The sequence below is a fragment of the Lathamus discolor genome, chromosome 5 (genome assembly GCF_037157495.1).
Source record: "Lathamus discolor isolate bLatDis1 chromosome 5, bLatDis1.hap1, whole genome shotgun sequence".
NCBI classification, from domain to species: Eukaryota; Metazoa; Chordata; class Aves; order Psittaciformes; family Psittacidae; genus Lathamus; species Lathamus discolor.
Window position 1 is genome coordinate 44048794 of NC_088888.1, and position 13012 is coordinate 44061805.

A 13012-nucleotide genomic window follows, 5' to 3' on the forward strand; every position below is an offset into this window, starting at 1 on the left:
AAATAAAGTTAAACGTTAGCATCTCAAGGTCATGCCCTTCCTTAAGGCCTGTGTTGATTTGAATAGGAGATTCTTTAAAGGGAAGGATATAATCTTTAATTATTCAAGTTAATGTAGCTGGAAGTGTGAATGAGGACTTGGTCCTGCCTCTGCTTATGTGGGGAGACACCCCAAAGCTGAAGACATTATATGATGTCAAAGTTGGAATTTGCCGTATGAGAACAATTTCCAAGGATTACAAGTGAGAATATCTCTCACAAATTAACAGTGCTTACAGATTTTTAAATCTACTGGTTTCCAAATACTTAGACTTCAATCCATAAAGTGTTTGAGCAAAGGCTTGTTTAAAGCGAATGGACAATCACTATAAGGTTCATGCTTAAATGGATTCATACACACTTTATTACATTAAGACGAAAGCACATTGCACAGGATCAACCCTCAAACCAAATTGTGGGATTTGGGAATCATTGGGTGCTTGATAAGCAAAAGATTATACTTGCTCATTGTAATGGTCTTTTCTAGCATTTTGTTTCAATTTAAAACACTGGAAAGAAGAGCTGAATTTAAAAGAAAATTATTGCTACAGGTTTCAAGATTTCTAACTATTTACAAGCAATGAATGAAGTTTCACAATAATTTTGCATGTAATACATTTTCACAGTAACAGGCAGTGATTAAAAAGGTGCTGCCAGAATTCACACAGGGACTGATAGGGAGAGCTTTGACCAGCCTGCAGATATCCTGACACTTTGTCCTGAAGTGAGCAGAGCTACTTCTGTTCATAAAAAACACTATTCTGTTACTGTGCATGTACACAAAAACAATTGCTCCAGTTCTGGTTTCATGTAGAAGACAAAACTTGACAGCTCTCTCTCTGAGAATAGTTATGTTCCAGCCTATTTACAAAAGTAGCTCATGCTATATTCCTTGACTTTTCCCTACTGAAGAACTGCTGATCACCTCTTCAGCCAGCTACTGATTATGATACTGTAACACACTGAACATGCAGCATCTTTGCCAAATAAAATTTTGAAAGTTCACTTGTAATTTACCTTGAAGTTTTTTGAGTCATCTCAACATCCATTCTTAAGTATAAACTGAAAACTGCATTTACTTGAAATATCCTCTCGGAGGTGAAATGACACATGCCAGACCCCCGACCTATAGGCACTTGATGAAATTAGGTGATGTCTATGATGCAGTACAGCTTCAGGGAAAAAAAAAAAGAAGGAAAGGAAAGGAAAGGAAAGGAAAGGAAAGGAAAGGAAAGGAAAGGAAAGGAAAGGAAAGGAAAGGAAAGGAAAGGAAAGGAAAGGAAAGGAAAGGAAAGGAAAGGAAAGGAAAGGAAAGGAAAGAGAAAGAAAAAAAGGAAAGGAAAGGAAAGGAAAGGAAAGGAAAGGAAAGGAAAGGAAAGGAAAGGAAAGGAAAGGAAAGGAAAGGAAAGGAAAGGAAAGGAAAGGAAAGGAAAGGAAAGGAAAGGAAAGGAAAGGAAAGGAAAGACTAATTGGAAATTTGCCTCTGCCAGGTCCACAGCAGATTAAGGAAAACAGCACTGACATAACTTCACAATAACAGAGAAAAGAATTCTTGAAACCAGCCCTACAAAGTGTTTTAAACCTTGAGTAAATTACATATATCTTCATTTGGGTCTCTTAATAAAAGTGAGTTTTCAAACGGGTTTAGTGTTTGGAGTTTTATGTGTGACTTTGTCAGGAATTATTTATTTACCTTTTCGAATGCTGAAAAAGATGACAAGACCCTAATCCTTTTTTCAGTGGAATATTAAGAGTAACTAAAACTGACTCAGTATTATTCATCCAGCTGGGCTAGAATTTTGAGAAAACTACTGCATCAGTGAACAGGTGAACTAGTACTGCCAGCAGCTCTTTTTGAAGCACACAGGGCAACACAGATTTTTCCAACTTGATTTTCTTCCCCACATTGTAGCAGCAGTGCCAGTGACTCCACTGAGGATCTCCAGCCCCACTGTGCTAGGTGGGGGCTGTGCTTTATTCTGTGCTTTTGCCCTCAAACAGTTTGCAGCCTGAGGAAGCAGCTTGAGAGAGAAGTCTGGTTTGCACAGCTTATTTCTGCTTTTATCTCGTATGGAAGCTTTTGGCTCCGATCAGATTTCTGACGATGTTACTGCATGAGGATGGCAGTGTCTGATCGGCGCGGACTGGATCACAGAGCTATTTCAGTAAATATGTTTCCTGTCTGCTTTCCTGGTGATTTTCTGCATCAGAGACATGTTTTCATCTATTTAGCAGCAGAATCAAGTGATTGTGTGCTGAGGGCTGTGAAGGAGCAGTTGCACTATTTTAGAGCAAGGAGTTCTTTTAAACAAGAGTAGCTTAATCATGAAAGGGATTACGCACAGCAATGGGACTGAGATAACAGGAAATTGGATTTGCTGATTTAGGACATAACTGTCTGATGTGCCTATGACTAGGGACAGTACGGAAAGGCATCAGAATGCAAAATTATTTCTATCTAGTTCAGGGCGGTTCTACATCCATATTGATCCGCACTTTTTTCATGACAATACGTTGATGACTACACGGGAAAGGTGATGCTGCTTTCTTATTCCAGCTTGACAGGAGCACAGATCACAGCTGTCAGTAATTTGCATTCTTGGGATATGTATGGAAAAGTTGCCAGTGAGTAGCTGTGCACTGAAATGGGATGAATCTTCAGCCTCTAGACTGACCAGTCTAGGGCTTGAGCACACTGGAGAGGCAAGAAGGAGCCCCATTCTCTGCCCATGCTCTGTTCCTGTGCTGTATATCCTGGTGATCTTTAAGAATTCCCTTTAAAACCTTTTCTAGTGGGATTGTAGATTTTTTTTCCCCTCATTTAGTGCTTCTCTATTTAGTTCCATAGTAAGTTCCATCTCTCTGTGTGTGATAAAAATACACAAGTCTTCACTCCATCCAATTCTTTTGTTGTTTTGCCAAGTAACAGAGAAGATGACTTTGTTATCCAGAGAATCACTTTGAGGAATTGATTGGGTTGCAGGTGATAAGCTCTCCAGCACTAGTTTGCAGCATCAAAGCACTGCTTTTTTCTATTTTTTTTCTCCTTGGGCAAACGCCATGGAAAGATAGACATCTTCTTGTTAGCACAAACTGACAAACGCTATTCAGTAAAACCTTGAATTTCCTTGCAAAATTCTTCTAACTCTACAATGCGCTAATTCATAGTGCAGATATTTTTGAACATTCTGGGTAACATAAAACTGACTCCTGTGAAAATTCCTGCCTGCTCAAAACATATTTTTGGGTGCTTGTGTATACACTAAATAAAATCTTTCAAAGAGTCTGAATGCTTCTAGGCATTGAATCACTTCCAAAAAGGAGATTGAACATTAAACATGTTCCCACATCATGCAACTATGTCTGAAATATTAGCTTAAAATAATTCAACTCTCTGAGACACCAAAGCTAAGCATTTGCTGATTTTTGTCTCTTCCACAAATCCAGGGAACCTGCTTTAGGCCAGAGATATCCCCAGTGAAAGTAAAGTTATACCGAAATTATAGAGGAGGGACTGAGAAAGCTCAGTGTAGGTTAGGACAGGCTTCAACAAAAGTTGGAGAATGGCATATTTACCATGACTTTGCACAGGTAGTGAAGTGTGACTGTGTTTAATGTCCTGAAAAATGCCTTAAAGGGTCTCTGCTGATTCAGTCACCCCTAATTCATAACAAAGCATATGCATCTGCATGCCTTCTCGGAGGCATTTTATGTGTACTGAAGGCTAGATATCATTACATACATTTAAATGCATTTACTTGGTTCACAACAGTATAAATTGATGTCCCTGCTTCTTTAAAAAGACATTCGGAGGCTAGGTGATTTAAAAGCTGCTTCCAGTGTTGAGCATCACAAAGATTTAAAAACAGACTGTTTCAGACAATCTTGTTGAGCTTGACATTGTACTCAAAATCTGAGTCATTAGTGATCAAAACTTTCAAGGCTAACTTCATATATCAGTGCAATTGAACAGTGAATCAAAAGGAAGTAAGAAATATACTCTATTATACGTTGCTGTTCTTTAGGGATAGTAAATGGATTGTAAATGGGGCGTGCTATGCATACAACTGAAGGCCTTGCTACCCAAGACCAATCCATTAAAACAAATTCTTCAGACTTAACCCAAACCCTTCAAATGCTCTAGCTGACCACTGACAATTTATATTGCTCTATTACTGACTCCAGTGAGATTACTTATATATTTAATAACTGCTGAATCAGAATACAATTCCATAAACCTCATCATTCTAGTTTAAGAACTAGTTTAAGCCTAATTTAAGAACCAAATTTGTAACTGACAAGTGAAAGTTTCCTCTCTCTGAAAACAGATGACTACTTTGCCCATCTCACCTGCCCAGTCACTCTTTGAGCATGTAATACATTCTGTGTAAGGGCAATCCTCATGTCCTTGTGCAGGCACATGAGAGTCTGTCAATGGAGGTCATGGTGAATCAGTGTTTGGATAATCCTTTCTATTATTTGATGTGAGAGCAGGGTTAGGAACTCCTGAATCACAGCTGTGTTTGAGTGTCAGTATTTCTGTTAATTTTTTGCATCATCTCATCTCTCTAGATGATGTGCCCATGAAACAGGATGACAGCAAGAAAGACTAAGTAGAATTTTTTTCTAGTGTCTCACTCCGCTAAAGATCAGTTCTGGGCACCATTTGGGCAGGCATTTCAGAGATGGGTTTGGAAAGCAAAGCTGAGCAAAGACAGTTCTAGTGTCAGATAACCAGTCACTCCTTTGGCTGTTGAGGCCAACATTACAGCGATCCTGCTTATAAACAAGACTGTCTGAAGACAAATTGTCCCCAGCAGGACAATCTCTTACAGATTTACACAAATATTGTCTCCAATCTCAACTGCCTCTAAACAGCATGAGGAACTGACAAAGTGTGTTATACTCTGAGAGATCCTGAGAAATCACGCTTTGGGTTCAGCTTCGCCTAGAGCTATCTGGACAACAAGGCAGAAAGGAGTCTGGAAGTTGTAGTGACTCCTGCTTATGGCTTGTTTTTGTATTTTAAAATTTGCACATGACATGCATTGCTGAGGGACCTTTTAACCTTTTCACTAATAGGACACTTTTATCTGGGTATCATTTACTGTGTGCATAAACTGTGCAAGGAGAATGGTATGCAAGCTTATGATTATATTTATTTATTTGGTAGTATACATAATAGGTAGGTATGAGTAAAATATGACTACCTGAACATTAAACTCTTCAGCTTCTAAGCTGACAATCAGTAAGTTTTTCCTAGATAGACAGTCATCAGTCAAGATGTTGCTGCTTGGGAGAAGCTGATCCTTGACATTTCTCAGTCACAGACACCTGGGCCACAAGTTTTGCTGAGGATGTGCTTTCTGACCCATAGAAATCTGGATGGAGCACTATGTGTAAAAGAATGAAGACCAAGACAGGGCTACAGATTCAGCTTCAGTTTATGCTACCCACTGTCTCAAAAAGCTTAGCTATACTATTCAATGTACTTGTTCCAAGATTTAAGAGAACATTTGAGAGATGCTAACCTGCTTGAGCTAACTGTTCTGTTACTCCTTCACTCTGAAGGCCTTTGATCCCTGTGTTCAGAATGTCAACGTGCACTGGGAAATGTCAATAAGCAAAGAAGTCCCCTTCAGATATGAACTTCTAATCATTCTGGAAAACTCCATGTGGAAATTCTTCCACCTGATGCAGCTAGAAGAAACTAGAGAACATAAAACAAAAGCTAGGAAGAATATCTGTGACAGATGAACTTTGCTGCCCTTTCCACACTTAGTGTTGTGTGACATAATTTTGTCTTGTGACATCAAAGAAATATATTTCTATTAAACCAGAAAAAGTGTCAGGTAAGACAAAAAAGTATCTTTGACTTGGAGAGATGGAATTCTACTAAATCTTTTACTAAATAATTATCTTCTACCATTAAATAATAATAGAAAGATCTTCCAGTTATATGCTGCGAGTTATACAGTTATTTTACTGTGCAGCTACTGATGTAACTGCACAATAGACTTGAATCTTACTCCTGATGACTCTGTCATCAGGAGTAAGATTAAAGTCTAGATCAGTATTTTATAAGTTGATGCTGTGTTGAAATTTGAGCACAGGTTTTAGCAACTTTCCAGGTGCTGAAGTCCACTGCTTAGGTTTAACAGTTAGCAACATTTTAATAGTAACATTCAATAGAAAAGAAAATACTGCATTAGTTGTTTTATCACCAGTACTGAATTTTTCTCCGGTTTCTGTAGAACACACTTTCATTCATCTGTCAAATTCAAAATCACTAATAGATTGCAGAATATATTATACACATACATAATGACAGCACATACGATGTCTATGAAGGGTGTTGCAGTGCCCAATTGATGTCTTTTTTCTTCGTGATGATCTCTGCTTCCCAAAGTCCCTTAAAATCCTAATAGTATTGGATGATCTATTTATATGTACTTAATAAAGTGGAATATATTGATCAGAGTGCAATGTTCACTGGAACATTCTTCATTGCTTCATGTAGGACAAAAAGGATAATGAGCCATTGATGTCTTGGCCAAGAAGGCAATTAAACAAGAAGGAGTTTATTATTTGTTCTGATGACCTGTGGAGCTGAACTAAGTGATAAGCTATGTTGGGACTGCATTCCTCTTGTTCATGAACACTACTGAAATTCTTCCATAACTAATATCAAAACCAGTTAAATCCAAATTATACAACTTATTCAGGATGGTAAACTAACAGGTTGATACTTTCTTCTATATGTCTTCTTTGTGGAAACAAAATATGAATATAGATTTTTTTTTCACAACCATACTAATGTACATTAGGCTTAGAGTAGTGCTAAGAGACAGCACGTTACACTATGCCCTTTATACACATGGACAGTTTTAGAAAACCTCTCTCAGCTCTTTTTCATGAAGACAATAGTGATAATTGCTTGAGACTGAAGCATTTTTAGCTTGTTTCTGCCGTAGCTTATATATAGATGGTTGCTTTTTTCAGCTTGGTAAATAAAGAACTTGTGATGATTAGGTCAGTCCAAGGGATAAAGTTATCCTGGCATAATTAGTGTCTTAAGATGTGCCTTCCAGCCTGACTGACGTGGGTTTTTCTATATCCTGAGATGATGTGTCTACTCTCACAAGCTCCAGACAGTGTGATAGGAGCAGTGTTTGCTGGGGAACATAAAAAGGATTTGGCCATGCAGTCTAGGATCAGGATCTTGTACTATACAGGGAAAAAATCTATGCAAAACTTGAGTACCACAGTCCTTTCAGCACAGATGTTGTGGTATCCACCCCATAAAATATTCTAATCATACATTTACAAATGCATGAATGACTCAATTCTTTAATACTTCATGGGTTTTTTTGCAGTCAGTACAGGTAGCGGGTAGGAAGGCAACAGGACTTTTAGCAGCTTAGCTGCAACTTGATATGTGCTCCTAGCCACCAGCATCATTAGTGTCTTGGATTCCCCAAGCTTCTGATGAACTTGCAGCCAGACTCCATAAGGTGTCAACAGTGAATCAAAAGAGTAAGATAAGGTGCCCCGGGCATGGTTTGCTCTCAGGCTTTCCTTCTAACTTTAAAGCTCCATTGTGGCGCTGTTGGATGGGTTTAACTTTTAACAGGTAATCTGAAGGGATTCTAGAGGTTAATTCAATTTTGTATTGCTTTTGTAGGAATTCCTTTTTGAAGAGAAAAAAGGACATCAGTAGGGTATCATATAGTACAGATGACAGGCCTGAAATCATGGGGAAAATGTAAGGATGCAGGTTTGAAGATTGTTCTTCATATCTGTTCAGGTAATTAGACGTTAATTTAGAGAAATTTACCTATGTTGGAATATAATGAAAAATAGAGTGATTTTCTAAAGGTGCACCATAGAGAATCTGGTTTTGTACAGACAAGTTGATTTATGTAGAAAAACTCGAAACTCTCTGAAGCAAAGAGTTGGCTGAAAATGGGTAGGAAGTTGAGCCTGAAGAGTAACAGGCTGGGGCAGCTGCAGGAGTAGGAGCACATTTCTAGTGAGAAAAGTATTATCTTGTCCTTTGCTGAAGGCTGAAGATTGTAACAGTCCTGGAACGAATAGGAGATATTTCACATAGCTTGTAAAAACAAAACATAAAAACCCCAACCAACCAACAGAACAAAGAAAAAGACACCAAAACCCCCAAAAAACCAAGATAACCAAACCAGATTTATAAAATTATTAACACAGAGTCATAATGCAAAAGTACTACCTGGAGCCAGAAGGACTTGTACAAATGGTATACATAGTAGGCATGTTCATAAATACAATTTACTTGTTGCAGGAGTTTACTCCAGTTAACAACTCTGCTCTGAGAATCCACACTTGTGACTTGAAAGCAAGGCTCAAGAAGGGTGAGAGAGGAAATGAAAGTTCCTCTGTTCCACCTGTATGACCCTAACCACAGCCTGGGAACTAAGGAGGCAAGAACTCTTCTGCTCAATGTTTCTGCTGCTGGAGGCAAGCCATGAGTTCACAATTGCGAAATATTTGTATGTATTTCATTCTTTTTACCATCATGTTTCTGACTCTGTAGAACTGACTCAGGCTAAAGGTATGATGGAACTGTGCTTCTGAAATAAAACTTACTAAAAGAATGAACTGATGATTTTCTCCTTAGTTTAGGTTAGTTTACCACTTTTTATTTGTATTTTTTACTTTTCACATACTATTTCTTGATATTTCTTCTGTTATCTTTTTTTGTGGAAGTTACAAAAGCTATTCTGCTAGCTGCTGAATCGTAGTGCTCCATCAATCTGCTCTGTAAGCTCTAAAAACTCATGGATCAATGTGATACGGACATGGGATCAAAGGCAGAGTTTCTGAATTTATCTACAGGAACGTAATGCACAAGGGATAATCTGCAGACCCAATGATTCGTAAGGCTCATGACTCAGTTGAAGTTTCCTTTTCTGATATAATACACAAGTCCTAGAACAACATTTTGTTGTCTGGTTGGTTGTTTTTGTGTTTGGTTTGGGGTTTTTTTCTGAAGTAAAACTATCATAGAATAGAATTGTTTAGCTTGGAAAAGATCTTCAAGATCTAGTCCACCTGTTAACCTAGAACTTCTAAGTCCACCATTAAACCACATTACTGAGTGCCACATCTACACAGGGATGGTGACTTAACCATTTCCCTGGGCAGTCTGTTCCAATGCTTGACAACTATTGCCCTGAAGAAATTTTTCCTAATACTCAGTCTAAATATCCTCTGGTACAACTTGAAGCCATTTCTTCTTGTCCTATTGCTTGCTATTTCTGAGAAGAGAACAACATCCACCTCTTTTCATCCTCCTTTCTGGTAGTTGTAGAAAGCAATGCTGTCCCCTCCAGACTCGACAACCCCAGCTCCCTCAGCTGCTCCTCGTAAGACTTGTGCTCTAGGCCCTTCATCAGCTTCATTGCCCTTCTTTGGACATGCATTTCTACTGCTGATGTAATTTCTCTTTTTAGAATACAGTTATGTTACAAAGCCAGTACATGCTAAGCAGGTCCTCCATGGAATGAAGCAGATCACTTTCATCTCAGGATTTGGCTTCAAGAGTTTTTTTAGTCTATTAATTTGAGCAGTTTTACATGCTAAAAATAGTAATCAAATCTAACAACCTAAAGCTCCTAAATCTCTTTTCCCCATATAATGTAGCTATTTTAGGTAATATTTGATTTATATATATGCATCACACAAGTTTGTATGAAAATGGTGAGACAAACTTTCAGACAAGCTTCTGCTCTAAGCTCAATCTTGTCTAATTGGTTTTCTATCAGTCTCAAATATTGCCATTTTGTGATTGTAACTTTTTTTTCTTTTTTTTTTTTTTTTTTTTTGGTGAAGTGAAACATTAAAGAAACTAAAGCAACAGTGAAGGGCAACCGAAACATATTTGAGAGCATATAATACATTCAGTAAATGTGGAGCTGCCGTGCATCAGGAATTCTGCAACAGCCTTTGCAAAATACTTGACTTTCCAAGAGTTACATTATTATGGATAAGCTCCCAAGCACTGTTATTTTCCAAGTGATGTTTTTCTGAAAAGGTAGTGTTTCTGTCAGTAGAAGACAGTAGGAGTTAACACCTGGGAAAAGTCCATCTGCCTAGACCTTAGAGAACTCCAGGTCCTACACTTAGGGGTCCTACACTTAGGAGTCCTACAGAAAAGGAGCTTTCCTCCATCTGCTTATAAAGAATTATTTTATTAATTATTTTATCAAAACATCTCCAAATGATGTGGAAATAATACTGTATGCAAGTGTCAGTGAAAGAAGTGCAGGTAAGTTGGAGAAGATAGTATTTGGTTTGCCATCCCAAACCCTTCTCAGTCATCCTAAAACAACCTCCCTCAATTAGAATTCTCTTGAGAAATGAGAGGAAAGACTAAGCAGTAAGGGAGAGGTAGCATCTCTTCTTCGACTTATCTTGATTCAAGGGGAGGAGGCAGTTGGTGCTGCAGCACCTAGAGGGGAAATGCAGACAATTGGTAGTGCAATTCAAAAAGTGTTTGGGACATCTGGGGTTGATTCAAAGCTTTACTGGAGATTTCCTGTGTAAACAAGGGGAATGCACTCAATCTCGGTATGACTCAGTTTCTTGTCTATAGAATAGGGAAAATAGATGCTATTGTAAGGCTAGATGTTCTAAAGATTGCTCAGATCACTAAAAGGGCTATAGAGTGGGGTTTTTGATCAGTAATCCTGCCACCCCTAGAGAGGTTCTGAGACCATTTTAGCCAGTCCTACAGCATGTCACTTGCCCAATCTAGTGTACAACCTGTGAAAAGGAGAATGAAATTACAGCAAAACAGATTTACCAGCTATGATAATTAAGTGTATATTTTATGGTATGGTATGGTATGGTATGGTATGGCTGGGTCCAGGTCGGGTGGGGTTTTGAACAACCTGATCTAGTGGAAGGTATTCCTGCCCACGGTACGGGGGGTTGGAACTAGATGATCTTTAAGGTCCCTTCCAACCCAAACCATGCTATGATTCTGAGATTTTATGAGTCTATGGTTCCATAATTCTGCGATTCTATGAGTCTATGGTTCCATGATTCTATGATTCTATGGTGTGGCACGGTATGATGTGGTAAAAAAGTACTGATTTAGCAGTGATTCTCAATTTTTTTGGCAGTGCAACCTATATACATTTCCTCACAGCATGCAGCCGCCCATATAGCACATACATAGCAACTGACAGCAGACTTGTTTTTCGCATATTTCTCAGATTTAGTCGGCAGCTCCCTTCCTCTCCTCCCTTCCAGGGACCGCAGCCTGCAGGACTCCTGCGAGCATCCCCTCTCCAGCCTGAACTAGCCAAGGCACTCTGAAAGCAAACTTTGACTTTCTTCTCCGGTTCTTGCTGCCAGCGGCATTTCGGCTTTTCCAGCAGCGGTGCCCTCGGCGAGAGCGGGGTTAAGCCGGGAGTGGAGCCGTGGGGGGTGCGGAGCCGCTGCTGGAGCGGAGCCGAGGCAGGAGCGGGGCTGGGGAGTGGGTTAGAGTGGCACCCCCGGCGTTAGAGTGCCTGCCCGCTCGGCTGGAGCCCCAGAGGCGCGGCTTTACGCAGCCTAGGAGATGGGTTTCTCCTCCTCAGTCCTCTTTCAAGCTCTAGGGTGAAGTGAAGCTCCCAGGGTCGTGCAGGCACCACAACGCCTATACGCCCTAACTGGGGTATTTCTGAAGGATGAGGGGAGTGCGGGCTATCGATGCTCATCTCGCCATTCCAGAGCAGGATGGCTTCTTCGACCTCTAGTTATGTAGTAACAAGGGGAAAATTTCCTGAAATTAGACTACTGCAGGAACTCTGGTTTTAGTCACAGCTGTCATCCGAGAAACAAATTTCCAGGCATTTTTAATCTAATTCACTTAATTTTTATGTAACTGAATTAGAAAATGTGATTAAGCATCGCAGAAACTTATTAGAAGTAAGAAGAAATGGTGAAATCATCTATATGGGTTTGGTACAATCGTTACTTACTGAGTAGGAGGATTAGAGGCATAGAAGCTCAAAGGGGGGGAAGAGAAAAGAAAAATAAAAAGAAGAAGAAAAAAAAAAAAGAAGGAAAGAAAAGAGGATAATGACCTCTTTAGCTGAAATTCCTGCCGGCAGGAATTCCTTTGGCAGGTATTTGGGGCAGGCACTGAACAGACACGGTGCAACAGTGAACGGCCCTGCCCTGCCGGCCAGCCCGCGGGTCCCCCTCCCACTTTCCCCGTGTTCCTGTCACTGCTGCCCCCAGACCTCTCTGAGGCAGGGGACTCAAAGGAGAAAATCGAAGGCTTGAAACTATCTGATTGTTCCTCGTTGGGGCAGTGACTCCGGCCCCTAGATGTGGGCTGGAGATACGTTAGCAGGAATATTGCCTGCCTTCCCGCTCACGGGGGCTCAATACGCTGTCCAGCCGCTCCCCCTTGCTCGCTAGCACAGCGGGTGCCGGCGCTGGGATCAGCGGAACGGTTACAAGCACCGACGGTGCTTGGATGCACCAAATGCTGCTTAGAATGTGGGGACCAATCCGTTTCCCATGAACACACACACGTTAAACGAACAAGCAGAGACTGGTAAACACCCTGCCGCCTGTTAACCTCAAGCTAAAGCCCGTAGAAAGATTTGGGTTTTAAGACAACTGTCCCTGCTGCGCAGCCCCTGCGGCTTCTGCGAGCTGCTGCCCATAAGACGACGCTCCCCAGGCAGAAGCCACTGACAGGGACAACGTGCCTGTGCTGGGGCAGCGAGGGACCGGGTCGGTATGTCTACACCGGCTAAGAGCGAGGGAGAGGAGCAACCGTGGGGCCGAGGAGGGAGATCCGCAGGAAAGCACTGGGGGAGGGAAAGAAGGGCCCGGGGGGTGCAGGCACGTCCCCTCGAGGCCACCGCAGATGCAGACAGGGTGCGCAGTGCGTGGAGACCCTGGAGCTCCCGCCAGCTGCCTGCTCTCCTGCT